General features: G+C 47.4%; 1 protein-coding gene across 1 annotated transcript in view; it reads left to right on the top strand.

Moving 5' to 3' along the window:
- The window catches only part of LOC133419473 (protocadherin-15-like), a 447,680-nt gene that overhangs the window by 182,930 nt on the left and 249,803 nt on the right, over positions 1 to 14,947 (top strand). The gene's annotated exons all lie outside the window — the stretch shown is intronic.

Below are 14,947 nucleotides of genomic sequence, written 5' to 3'. Positions count from 1 at the left end.
ACAGGCTTTATTAAGGGTAGACACTCTTCTACTAACACTCATAGATTACTTAATATTATAGATCATTCGAATATCAATAAACAGGAAACTACAATTGTATCTCTAGATGCAGAAAAAGCATTTGATCGGGTAAACTGAAAATTTCTATTTGCAACTTTACACAAATTTGTATTTGGCAAATTCTGTATCGACTGGATAAGGATATTATATAGCTCTCCCAAGGCACGTGTAAGGACAAACGATCAAATTTCAACAAGCTTTAACTAAGCTCTAGGACAAAGGATGTTCTAGATGGGTTTTGCGACCTCTAATATCTGCTCACAGTGCACAGAGAACACACCTGCTAATTATATGCATTCTTTATGGTTTTGTGCACCGGTACAGAAGTTCTGGATGGAGATATGTGAGGATTTATCCACATGGCTCAATTACAGAATTCCAGCGTGCCCAACACTATACATACTAGGTCACTTGGGGGACATCCACATGGAACCTAACTTGGCTCATTTGGTTCTCACTGGCTTAGAGCCCAGATATACTTGCTGTTTGTGCTTGGGTTCGCGTCCGTTCGCGTCCGTTCGCGTGCACCACCAACTGCAACGTCGCACGCATAGTATGCAAGGAGAGCGTGTTGTACCGGCGGTAACCGATTGGGGGCAGTAAGCAGAGCAACAGTTGGAAAAGTGATTAAATATTTAGTAGCAGCGGTAGTAGCAGTAGCAGATTAGAACAACAAACAAGTTAACATGACAACATTGGATGAAGAGGAGATTATAACATTGCTTTGGTTGCGATCTCGGCAATGGAAACTGCGCTAGCGCCATCGGAGATGGTATGTTAGACTGTTGTGGTCAGCTGGTATCTGACCGGGACCAGCGCCTCTCGCGGGCAGAGCGAGAACTGCAGGTTGACGCGTCAAATCAACGCAGGATACGCATGGTGGCCATGATGCGTACGCGGTTTGAACTGCAAGTATATCTGGGCTCTTATGTATCGCAAAGAAAACCATTCTAATGAACTGGAAACAAAAGTCCCCATTCCCAGGTTTCTATGTTTTCTGTCGTTAGTGTGAATGGAAGAATGTTGTGCCATCTCCCCTTCCGCCTGGGGGCTCCGGCGGCGCCGGGGGGCTGCTCCTGGGGGTGCGGCGGGGCCCAGACACCCTGGACCCCCTGCAGTATGCCTAAAGGCCCAACAGGTCTCTAGGCAGATGCCATCGCTGCTGCCTTCCACCATTCCCTCTCCATCTGGAAAACAAAGACTCCTATATCAGGGTAGTGATATACAGTAGGTCCACCTTCAACAAAGTCATCCCCCACAAATCACCCACAAATTGACCACACTCGACCGACACCCCAACCTCTGTGACTGGCTGCTGGACTTTTTGACTGGTACACCACAGTCTGTCAGGATTGGTAACAGGACTTCAGCCAGCATCACCACAAACATCGGCATTCCACAGGGTTGTGTCCTCAGCCCCATCCTCTACACCCTGTTCACCTACAACTGTGTCACCTCCAACAAAGACAACTTCATCTTGAAGTTTGTGGAGGATAGTGACAAAGGAGATGATAGTGGAAAAAGAGGAGGCCTCACCAGCCACTATTTATCTGGGAGCTTGACGTGGAGAGCGTGAGCAGCTTTAGGTACTTGGGGTTACACATCAGTGAGGACCTTGCCTGGACAATTAACCCACACAGCTGGTCAAGAAGGCTCAACAAAGGCTGTACTTCCTAAGGAGGCTGAGGAAGTTTTGCACGTCAGCCAAGATTCTCAGCAGCTTCTACAGCTGCATTGTAGAGAGCACACTAACCAGCTGCATCACTGCATGGTACGACAGCACTACTCCTATGGACCGCAAACACCCGCAGAGAGTGATAGAGCCAGCAGAGAGTGATAATGACTGCAGAGAAGATCGTTAGGACTCTGCTGCCCTCTGTGCAGAGCATACACTGCCACAGAGTCCAGAGGAAAGCTGCCTCCATCCTCAACGACCCCACACACCCTGAACACTATTCGCACTCCTGCCCTTGGGACGAAGGTTCAAAAGTGTGAAATCTAGAACCTCCCGACTCAAGACTCTTTCTTCCCCGCTGCCATCAGACTCCTCAACTCAGACTACCTCAACTGTAATCCTGCACGTTAGGTCACTGGCACATTTGGCTCATTTGCACACTGAGTATCTTAGCTTTAAAAAAAAAAAATCAAAAGAAAATCAATGTTTGAATCTTGACTCTTGAATGGAAGGACTAATGTCGTCCCTCAGCAGCCATTATTGAACAGACCTTAGTTATCGACCAATTTGAGAAATTGATACTTTGGGAGGAAAGTTCACCTGAGCATTTTCTGCTGCATCAAGTCATCGCGTTTAAAAAGAGCTGTTTTACACTTCGGCTACTTTTTGAAGTGAGATGTAAATTATTAAAACTTTAATCAAAGTCTCTGGGTAAAGAAGGTCTTTTTATACATTTTTAATGTCAAAATAAAATCTTTTACACTAATTTATGAACATGTTCTCTTCTGAGAGGTGGTTCTTGAGCTCATTTCATTCTTAAGTGAAGCGTATGCACTGTACTGTGTTGGTATGTGTAGAAAATAGTGTCCATTTTAGGGCGCTCTAGACTTTGATGTATTACTAATGTATTTTTGGTAGTTTTTAATCAACATCATATGGAGTATGAGAAGCTGCTTAGCTGAATGTTAGGTCATTGACGTTGAGGCCACTAGTTTACTGAGGCTGATGTCAACGTCATACACTGTAGAAGAAGATGTGGACAAACCCTGGGTGATGTCACCCAACCTCCTTTTTCTTTTCACTGCACTGTGCTATGTTGTAATTGGGTGGAACCAGTAGTCCTGGTAAGCCACATGGCCACCTTAGTTCAGTCACTGCAAGTTGGCTATTTGAGCTTGACTTAGCTCATGCTAACCCATGACGATATGTGACTTAAGGCTGGATTATGGTTCTGCGCTACACCGACGCAGAGCACACGCCGCTGCCGTGACGCCGTCGTGAACCCTCCTGACTTCTCCAACACTCCATTTGCCGCGGTGCAGTTCCCCCCGCGACCGGTAGCGGGGGTGCGATCTTTTCCTGAATGGTTTATCCGACTTTTCCGGTCACAGTGAATCAAAGAGATAAGGACAACTATTGTGCAAAAAAACAAAACAAAATAAATCACACATACACGAAGAAAAGAGCGCTGAAAGTTCACGACTGCTTCACGAACCGGAACCGGAAATGCGTTGCTACCAAGAAAACCAATCACAGCTCTCTCGGTCTGCGTTCGTCCACAACCTCTTGAGGCGTAGTTACAATTTGTGGGAGGTGCGTCAGGCACGGCGTGGGCTGCGGCGTGGGGTGTGCGACGCAACCTGCGGCGTAGGCTCGGCTTCGATTTAACGCAGAACCATAATCCAGCCTTTACCCTCCATTTATTCTCTTGGTGCAGAGCTGCAGCAGGAAATCCCATCCCAAATGCTGTTTCGCTGGCAACATTAGGGATGGCTGCTGCGTCGGTTTGTTGAGGGTCCCACCAAGTAGCCGGAGCTGGAGGGTCATGCTGCTACCTGATTGTCCACTTTAACGACCCCTTGCAGACATTGTTTCGATGACATTTCTTCCATTTCTGTCATGTTCCGGCTGCTGTAGACTTGCAGTACCAGGCCGTAGCAGTGACAGAAGGCCTATCCATGTATTTAATTTTAATACATAAGTGTGAACTCTCAGCCAACATACTCCAGCATGACAGCTGGCTTGACTTTTTTCTTCTGCTCTCAGGAGTAATGAAAAAAACACAACAAACAAACAAACAAAAAATCAACTATAAATGTTGAACAGAATTACTTTTGTAGCCTGGAGCATGTTCCAGTCAAATTCTTGTTATTATACTTTGAATTGTTTTTCCCAGGTGCCCCAAATATTCTGTGCAGAGGATCCTCTGCTCAACACTTAACTCTCGTGCAACAGTGAAAATGTGGGCCAAAGAATTTAGTAAAAAATAATTTAGTATGGGCTGCAGCTCCATACAAAATATTCAACTTGCACTTGCACGGACTTGAATGATCAACAGAAAGCAAAATAAAGTCAGAAACTGCATTATATTTGATACTAGAAAAAAGGACAACAGCCAGCTGCTGTTTCTGTGGTTCAAAAGAGACGTGAGCGAGGGGGAGAGTGGAGGTGAAATAACGGCTAGAATCCCAATCAGACTGATAAGTTGTGACAACTTTGGAGCGTTAGAGCCCACAACAGTAACAGCAGTCTGGTTCTTTTCTTTCCTCCTCAAATCTATGCACACACCACAAGATGCTGAGCATTGTTGGGCGTCGCCCATGTGAACTCTGGACTTATAAATGTGTATGAACATTTTGTGAATGTGTATATTTGAAACTTTGAAACTGCTCAGCTGAAAATTGGCTGCAATGTGCCTCCTGGTGATCTAGCTCGAGATAGTAAGTTTACGACACCTAGGAGGGGGGGTCAGGCGCAGTATGGCCCCCACAAACCCAGCAGGGTTCCTGCCAGACCTGGAGGAACAAAGGAAAAGACAACGCAAAGGGACCAGGAACAGACTCCCTGGGGTGACGACACCAGCAGGGGTTCAGACTCGGTGGAGCCCCCGGAAGCGAGCCCTGAAGGGGGGGACTGTCCCTCTCAGTAAAACCGCCCCAAGCCCAAAAGCGGGAAGCACCCAATCACTTGCCAGGGGCTGGTGACATCACGCAGCCCGCGGAACTCAAAAGCTCCCGTCCTGCCCAGTGCTCTCTCTCTCCCTCAGCCAGCGGACCGGACAAGACGTGCCTGCCGACCGAGGCAGCCACGGCCGCATCTACCCATTTATTCCTGAGCGCTGCGACGAGACGGGGGGGGGAGCCGCTTCGAGCCTGGAGTGTCCGGCGGAGCGTAAGACCCGTTACCACGGAGCGCACTGCGCTCCCAAGTTTCTCTCTTTTCTAATTTCTCTCTCCGCTCTAAGTTCTCTCCCGAGGAGGGCCTGATCCTCCGGTCAGCCTGCCAGCTCAGCCCGAGGAGCACCCAGCCACCTGTGTCCGTGAGGCCCACGCGCTCAGGAGCCCGGACGGGAGCCCGCAAGTCCGACGAGTAGACTGGATCCCCGCGCGCACCGAGACGCCGTGATAGGCTCCGTTGACCAGGGCGGGATCGCCCGGCTGCTGCACCCCTGTCTTTTTATTTCTTCAGAGTCGAAGGAGAAGAGAGAGAGACGAGAGACTGCTTGGACTGAAAGCCGAGAGGAACGAGGCCGCATCGGACTGGAACCCCCGACAGAACCCGCTCCAGATGCAGAATCCAGAGGAGACGTGAGGCTGTGTTTGGGCGATCAGTCAGTTAGAACGGTGTAAAGCTGAACTTATGTTTAATGAGATTACTGTATGCGTATTACTGTACGTTATCATTATTGTGTTCTTTATCATCTTTATTATTATTACATTTGATTCTCTTCTTTTCATTCCATGCATTTAACGTTTATGTTTCATTTTATTGATTGTTGTTTTTCTTGTTAGTTAATGGTTTTGTAATAAGGTAGTTTCTGCCATCAGGTTTATTTGGGTGTTGCGTTTATCATCTTTTGACACCCGTATGTAAATAAATTCTGATTGATTTCTTTATGAGTGGTTGTGTTATTTCATGCAAGATTTGGTCACAGATTGATTTGTTTAAGCAGAGCCTAGTGTTCGGATATCACGCCTTCACTGTTATTCTGTAAGATTTGCTGTTCTGCAGGATAATTCAAATCATAATGAGACTGATTTTCTGCTGTTAGTTATCGAATCCCACCGGAAGTAAGGCCCCGGCGGTGGTGCCCCTACGAGAATTATCATTTTTGATAATACAATTTGATAAATAGTCAACTTTATTAATTATTAATAATTCTTTAATAGAATTATCATTAGCCTTGATAACTGGACAGCCAAGCTACCTATGAGTTGCACAACATAAATGGCGCCCCAGCGTGAGGCTCTCTAATAACAATATTTGTGACCAAGTTGTATGAAATAATTGAACATTAATTGTCATCAGAAGAAAAATATTTTTTATTTTTTTTTCTTCCCCTCATTATCTGATTCCTACGGTTATTTTAAAACCTCCCTGTTCTCTGCAACCTTGCTTCACTGAAGTTAATGGTTGGTTTTGCTTCAAGTTCTTTAAATTCTATTAATAGAACTTTGTCGGGATTACCCCATGTGAGTTATTAATCTTTCGGATTAATTTCTACCGTGTTTGTTAAATTGAATCTTTAATTTGGTGGCATTTAAATTTTAATCCACCTTATTGATTCTCTTTTGTTTTTTTTGTGCTTCCAAGGTTATCTCAATTCTGTTTATGATAACCAAGAACCCAACTGCTTTGAGGCACATATCAGAGTTGGTTCAGTCTCTCATGCTTCATTTATTGTTTCATTCCTCCTAATCTGGGTGATAACGTGAATCTACTTCATTACTGAGTGTTAATCTCTTGGCAGAGTCGCAAGCGAAACACTGGTGTCCGGTTCGCGCTGCGTGTGGTGTACAGGGCAGGAAACTCATCGCATTTGGACGCAGAGCCAGCAGAGGTGACCAGAGGTTGACTAAGGAGGACCATCAGGCAAGTTCCGTTTGAATAGGAAGCTTTTCGCCAGGTACCCTTCAGTCCCGGGTCCCCTGGCCAGACGCGCGATGAGTAGCTCAGGTAACCATGAAGGGGAAGCCGAGGCTTCCCCCAGCGTCACTTTTTCCGACACTCAAGAAGTAATTGCACGTATGATGGAAATACCTAGAGAAGAACTGTTTACGATAAATAGCTATAACCTCCAAACCTGCGAGGAGAAGATAGTGGAGCTCGTTAACTTTGCTAAAAACCCGACCAAAAAACTCCTTAAAGCCGACATTTTGGGCCAGCTGGCCTTATTAGGGCAATGTAAGGCAGAACTGCAGGCGGCGGAGCACGGGGATAGAATTAACGAGTGGCGAGAGAAATATGAGGCAGAGAGGCTGGAAAATTGTGATTTGCAGAAAGCGGTTGGAAGCTTGAGGGGCCTCTTAGCTGCGGCTCGAGCACAAATCGAAGACGAATCATCGGACGCCGAGGGTCCCCCTGCGCAGAGGGCCCCGAACGCAGGACCAGCTTCAACAGCTGGACTGCCTTCGGGACCGGCTGCTAACTCACGATCCCCCGAATACCCTTACCTCCGACCGCAGGCCAGACAGCTGGCAGCGGAAAGGCGCACGGTTAGCCCAGAAATGATCCCTCCAGGGAGGAGCCGCGGTCAGGGCGTACAATATCGGAGAGAATTTGATTCAAATCCCTGGCCGAGTCGAAGTCGTCGCTATGCCTCGGATGACCCGCTGTTTTTCGAGCCGGAACCCACTCGGGGTTACCGCTCGGTCCTCAGCTCACGGCAGAGGACCCCGTCTCCGCCCTATCGGAGAGAACGTCCCCCCCCACGTTACAGGGGACGCCATCACTGGGAAAGCTCAGATGATGAAAATGATGGACCAGCTCCGTTCTACGGGCACGGTCTTCGCACGCGCCAAATAGAGTCTCTGGCGAGAGACATAGAGCGTTTTGACCCCCACATCAAAGGATCTAACATTGATGACTATTTGAGGGAGGTTGAACGATGCTTGCTCGACCTCCCGGGAGCAACTTCCCGGGAGAAAATTAAATTAATCTGGAAGACTACTTCCAGAAGCGTGCATGTTTTCCTGGAGACCCTGCACCCCGACACAAGAGATCGCTATTCAGCTTTATGTCAGGCGCTGCGTGAAGAATACTCGATATTTTCTGATCGGGCATCCGCCACCTTTGGCGCTTTTGCGATCAAACAAACGAGGTCCGAACAACCGAGAGATTACTACTGGCGACTTCGGGCTGCCTACTTCCAGGGGTGCAACGCCCCAGGTTTAGAGGAGGAGCAGGCATTTAAGTCCCTTTTCCTGCATAACCTTCACGATAGCATAAAGTATAATGTAACCATGTACTGTAAAACTAGGGACCTACAGATGCGGGACATCAGAAGGTACGCACAGATTGCCTGGGAAACTAGGGCGCGACCAGCGAGGGCCCCTGAGCACGATACCGAGGTGCTTGCAGTCCAGAGAACTGAGAACCGTCACGTAGAGTTCGGAGACGAGGTTTTCCGTGCCTGGACTGGACCTGAACCAGGTTCCAGGGACCACTACCAGCCTCGCCCGCCGCCAGGTCAGTCAGAGTACCAACCGCAGTACAGGTTAGAGCAGCATGACGAAGGGGGGTCTAACTACCCGGCCAGACAGTATGACGAGTATGAAACCGCTGCGCCGAAATACATTAAAAATAGACGGAAGCGCCACAAAGATGACCTCATCGAGGACGTGTGCCAGGCCCTCGAGGAATTAATTAAACCACCTCGCTCCTCCGGGCCCCCTGAGGACCGGGGCACCAGGCCACCGACAGAATGACTAGGCGGACCCACCCCCCCAGCCGTGGCCAGGATCTGCATGGTGGGGGTGGACAGGGCAGCGCGTGCAGGCGCACGCCCCCCTTCTCTGATTTCCCTCGGTAAACTGGTCCGTAATGGACCGGATCGGCGTGTTGATTGCTCATCAGTTCTTAACAGCTGTGTTTGTGTCCTTGCTTTCCTAGATACCGGTCCCGGGGTCAGACCCATAAGTCCCGCCTACGTTTTCTCCTTAGATGCTGTGCCATTCTCGGGGGCCCCGAGACCACTTGAAGGACGTGAGGGACTCTTGTCTTTAGGTTGGCAGGCCGGTGCTTTGCCCCACGTCATGCCCCCTCTGGGACCGACTCTGGAACTAGAACCCCCGCCCCCAGGGGACGGGGACCAGAAGGTCAGCCAGGTACCCCTCGTCAACCACACCCCCTTCTTGCCCTCGTGGGAAAGGGGGGGGTCAGGTTTGTGCAGCTCCCAAATAGTGGAGACTGCAGCACGCGCACGCATGACAGTTTCAGGGTCACACATGCGGGTGGATCGTGGGGGGACGGTCCCGAAATCCTTGGGAGGGAACCGTTATCTCCTCGCTGCCACCTCCTGGTTTACCAAATGGGTGATTACTGTCCTCCTCCTGAGCCATGTTTTCAGCCGCCGGGGGGCTCCCCGGTCGGGTGGTCCGGACAGAATCACACATTTGGCCTTAAATGTCATGACAGCTCCCTTTGACTCCCGGTCCCCACGTCAGATCAAACGAGCTAATCTAACTCTTGTCCATATGCTGCTAGATCTCAGGGTCGTCAGGTCCACGCCACACCGCTCGGTTGCGATGACACCACTCGAACGGACGGCTGGTCAGCAAATGAAGTTGCCACTTCACCCGTTGTACCCGCCTGACAATGTTAGTGTCGCCTCCGCCAGCACCGCGCGCCAGTATGTGACAGACCTGCGTGACCACCCTCGGTCGACTTTTGCATGGGCACAAAGGAACACAGACGCCGGCGCTGAAGGCACCGGGCCTTACCATGATCGTACGTCCTCTCGAGAGTACCAAATAGGGAACGAGACTTCCTTCTTCCGTTACGGTTCTGTTACGGGACAGACCCCTCCGATCCGTTTCCTTCCTCAGCACCGCTCTGCCAAGGGATTAACATGTAGTAAACACCCACTGAGCCTGGTCTGCTGCTGGCAGTTACGTATCAAGGGTCTGTAATCCAACGAACCTCCCCTTTTCTTTCCAGTTTTTCTTTTATTTTTACCTTTTATCTACCTCACCTTAAGAAGTGATTTCACTGTATTATGCGATTTAACCATTTTTGTATTATTTGAATGTGTTTTGTTCATTTTCATACTTTTACACCGTTGCCTAGATGAGTTTGATCCGCCCAGGCCAGCTCACGCGGATTGGATCGGATTTCATGTTCACATGGACTTGGACCGTTTGTTTTAGCTCCGACGCGGACCCTGCAGTCCTTCATCAGATCTAAAACGGGGGGAATGTTGGGCGTCGCCCATGTGAACTCTGGACTTATAAATGTGTATGAACATTTTGTGAATGTGTATATTTGAAACTTTGAAACTGCTCAGCTGAAAATTGGCTGCAATGTGCCTCCTGGTGATCTAGCTCGAGATAGTAAGTTTACGACACCTAGGAGGGGGGGTCAGGCGCAGTATGGCCCCCACAAACCCAGCAGGGTTCCTGCCAGACCTGGAGGAACAAAGGAAAAGACAACGCAAAGGGACCAGGAACAGACTCCCTGGGGTGACGACACCAGCAGGGGTTCAGACTCGGTGGAGCCCCCGGAAGCGAGCCCTGAAGGGGGGGACTGTCCCTCTCAGTAAAACCGCCCCAAGCCCAAAAGCGGGAAGCACCCAATCACTTGCCAGGGGCTGGTGACATCACGCAGCCCGCGGAACTCAAAAGCTCCCGTCCTGCCCAGTGCTCTCTCTCTCCCTCAGCCAGCGGACCGGACAAGACGTGCCTGCCGACCGAGGCAGCCACGGCCGCATCTACCCATTTATTCCTGAGCGCTGCGACGAGACGGGGGGGGGAGCCGCTTCGAGCCTGGAGTGTCCGGCGGAGCGTAAGACCCGTTACCACGGAGCGCACTGCGCTCCCAAGTTTCTCTCTTTTCTAATTTCTCTCTCCGCTCTAAGTTCTCTCCCGAGGAGGGCCTGATCCTCCGGTCAGCCTGCCAGCTCAGCCCGAGGAGCACCCAGCCACCTGTGTCCGTGAGGCCCACGCGCTCAGGAGCCCGGACGGGAGCCCGCAAGTCCGACGAGTAGACTGGATCCCCGCGCGCACCGAGACGCCGTGATAGGCTCCGTTGACCAGGGCGGGATCGCCCGGCTGCTGCACCCCTGTCTTTTTATTTCTTCAGAGTCGAAGGAGAAGAGAGAGAGACGAGAGACTGCTTGGACTGAAAGCCGAGAGGAACGAGGCCGCATCGGACTGGAACCCCCGACAGAACCCGCTCCAGATGCAGAATCCAGAGGAGACGTGAGGCTGTGTTTGGGCGATCAGTCAGTTAGAACGGTGTAAAGCTGAACTTATGTTTAATGAGATTACTGTATGCGTATTACTGTACGTTATCATTATTGTGTTCTTTATCATCTTTATTATTATTACATTTGATTCTCTTCTTTTCATTCCATGCATTTAACGTTTATGTTTCATTTTATTGATTGTTGTTTTTCTTGTTAGTTAATGGTTTTGTAATAAGGTAGTTTCTGCCATCAGGTTTATTTGGGTGTTGCGTTTATCATCTTTTGACACCCGTATGTAAATAAATTCTGATTGATTTCTTTATGAGTGGTTGTGTTATTTCATGCAAGATTTGGTCACAGATTGATTTGTTTAAGCAGAGCCTAGTGTTCGGATATCACGCCTTCACTGTTATTCTGTAAGATTTGCTGTTCTGCAGGATAATTCAAATCATAATGAGACTGATTTTCTGCTGTTAGTTATCGAATCCCACCGGAAGTAAGGCCCCGGCGGTGGTGCCCCTACGAGAATTATCATTTTTGATAATACAATTTGATAAATAGTCAACTTTATTAATTATTAATAATTCTTTAATAGAATTATCATTAGCCTTGATAACTGGACAGCCAAGCTACCTATGAGTTGCACAACAGCATTTATGTCGAGGAGCAGTCGGCTGTCAGGCCACGTTTTCACACACGCACTTCAAAAAGATTAATGCCTGTGCAGCGTTTGCAAAAAATGTATAGCTGTTAGGGGGAAAAACAGATTATTGAGCAGCACAGTTAACAGCTCACCCAAGACCTGACCAATTATTTAGTTAGTCATAATGTCTTACTGTCAAATGGTTAGATTTAAGTTGCATAAAAGCTGAGCAAAGCATCAAAGGCTGCAGCACTGCGTCATAACTTGATGTTACTTTGATTTTTAACTTCTTTTTTTCAATAATGTTTACAGTTTTGTAGCATTGCAGGATATTCCTTCATATTAACGGTAGTCCTGTTTTTTTATGAGAAAGTGCTACAGTGTATCATACTTAAGTTATCATACCTCCGTTTTTTTTTCTGCAACTCAGTATTTCACAAAAGGCCTCAAGTTTTTTAGTTTTTTTTCCCCTCTTGTCCTATTGATCTCCTGACCTCTCTTATGATCAATCACCTGGCTGTCTGTCTCAGTTCCCCAGCATATACTGCATGAAAGACGGTGTCGTTGTTATGCCATTCATGTTTGATATCTGTTTCTGTTATTCTTCCTGCCAATTCTGCATTGTTTGCTCGCTTGATTCTGCTCGTGTTTCACTGACAGTAAGCCTTGAAAAGTTCAGCACATAAAGAGCCTTTTAGCATTAATGTCTCGGCTTGCTGCATCTGCTTGTTGATCTCTATTTTCATCTTTGTATCCCCGTGTGACTTCAGCTATATCAGGCTGCAACTGAGTGCCCCCTTTTTTTTAGGCTTCTAACTATTCACAGTATTTGGCTTCTTGCTATGTTAACTTCCTTTCCCAACGCCACTTTAACAACATTTCTTTCATTTTTTTTTTTTTTATTAAGAGCAACGTTTTTCTTTAATTAGACCTACATCACCATCACCTCAGAGCCCTGACAGTGCTGTCCTAATTAGAGTTGTCCCGATCCGATCACGTGATCGGAAATCGGGGCCGATCACGTGATTGCAGACTCGATCCGGACTCGGGCGTTATGACCCGATCAGGAATCGGATATATATATATCAGGGTTTCCGTTGTCCGGTAAAATATGCCGAAGTCCGGTATTTTATAATCTCTCCGGTCAAAATGTCCGGTGAAAATACTCACTGGGGCTGCGGGACTAGGGACTAGAGTCCCCGGGAGCACCGCGGAGGGACACGCCGAGCCCCGGTGCCGGGAGCCTGGAGGAAGCGGAGCTGCGGCGCCGACATCCACGTGTGCGTTGATTTTTGGTTCCGCGTCGCACCAGACCCTACGTTGAAGGCTCTGCGTTGGTGTGACGCGGGACCATAAATCAACGCACACGTGGAGTAGTGGGCTCGGAGCGGCAGCCATACACCGCATGCGCGCAGAGCATGCCTGTTTGTTTTGAAGCTGAAGCAGTCCTATGCTATCATGTCTGTTGTGTGGAATTACTTCAGAGTGAACGAGGATTTTTTTATACTGACTTAAGAATGTTCAAGCTGCCTACCTCCTATGTGCTCAGTTTACAGTACACATGTTAAAATATAATAAAAGGGTCATCCTGCATAATTTTCTTTTCTCTTCTTCATTTTTTATTGTTTTATAAAAGTATCGGATCGGGACTCGGTATCGGCAAGTCCTCAAAATCAAAGGACTCGGACTCGGACTCGGGGGCAAAAAAACCTGATCGGGACATCCCTAGTCCTAATGCAGGGGTTTTCAATTCCACTGTTCTGCCGATCCTTGCTCCCCGTCGAGAAATGTTGCTTTGTGGTTCTGCGCACGCGCACAGTCGATTTTCAAAGTCTGATTGCCAATCACGCCAATCATTTCTTGCACGATGTAAAATGGTTAATATGAGATGTTGAGTATTTGATCCTTCAAAATACACTACCCATGACATGAATTGCATTACACTTTGTGAACATTATACGATAAAGAGGAAAAAAAAAAACAATTCTATCGCTTTATTTGATATTCATTCAGTCATTCGCCTTTATTTAACCAGGCAGGTCATTAAGAACATTCTTATTTACAATGACGGCCTGGCAAGCGACAATGACCACTTGGGGGGAAAAGGAAGTGGTTTAGGGAGTAAAACACAGTAAAATTGTAGCTCTACAAAGGTAGAAAACCATTAGGTAGCATTTTTCGACGAAGCAGCAGAAATCGGCAGAACACCGGTCCTCGCTTATACAGCCCATGCAGGGCCGGCATGTTTTAGATGTTGCATTGCATCAACACACCTGATTCTAATTAATGGTCCTCATTAGCTTGTCATCAAGGTCTGGACATCTCTGTTGAAGACACAGCTCCTTGTATCACGGTGTGCTGAAAGCAGGGAAGCATCCAGAACATGCAGGGCAGGGGGCCTGAGGACTGGAATTTAAAACCCCTGTCCTAATGAGTCGGGACGGTCCAGCAAGATTCAAGATTCAAGACAACTTTATTAATCCCTTGAAGGGCAATTTGATTCGGCAGCTCGCGCCCAAACACACACATAACAAACACATAACACATTCAATAGAAACACAGAGAAAAGTTGGCAGCTGTGTGCAAAAATCTGCAATTTGTTGCATTAAAAAAGTGCTGATACCAATAGATTAATTAATTAATTAAAAAACAGTCTATAAAAACACTGGATGATATCATTCCCAGAAGGTACACAGTACCTAAATGCACATACCAAACAAATTCATAAGGATAAATTTAATTGCCGGACAGCAGAGGGGATAAAAGACTAAAAGCGATTACCCTTACAAACAGGTTGGGCATAACGACGTCCTGAAGGCAGCAGTGAAAATTATTTTCTGCAAGTCTTGTTATATCACTTTCCCACTAGAGGTGGACTTTATTGTGCCGTATGCCAGGGGCTCACTATTGAACTTTCTTTTGATAAGCCGCCCTTGTCTTGTCAGCAGTGATATACAATAGTCTTTATAAATGTAGTAGCCTCGGACATCAATACATCATGAATCATTTTATAATGGTTTTGCAAATAATTCTTCACTGAGAGCCACATTTACATAGGACACACTCTTCAGTATGATACAAGGCCCCTGACACAGCCAAGAAGTTCTTTTTGCCATAAACCCTTCAGCTTATATGTAATAACCATAAGCAGTAAAGCACATTATAATAAATTACCACTGCCACTGTTTCTAAAGCTGCAAATGAAAACTGCTGTAAATGCATTTTTCTCACAATATAAAAGGTTATCTAAAATAACAAAAAGGATTTATTTTAGAAAGAAAATGGATGCCTCTCTGTACAGTACAAAGCACTGTTTTAATCACAGACTCCTCAAAGTGAAGTGTTTTTATGCTTTGAATGCATTTCCACAAAGATAGACTCTTCA

This window comes from Cololabis saira, chromosome 19 (genome assembly GCF_033807715.1).
Source record: "Cololabis saira isolate AMF1-May2022 chromosome 19, fColSai1.1, whole genome shotgun sequence".
Lineage (NCBI taxonomy): Eukaryota > Metazoa > Chordata > Actinopteri > Beloniformes > Belonidae > Cololabis > Cololabis saira.
Note: the sequence above shows the minus strand (reverse complement) of the source record. Positions and strands in the feature narration are given on the sequence as shown.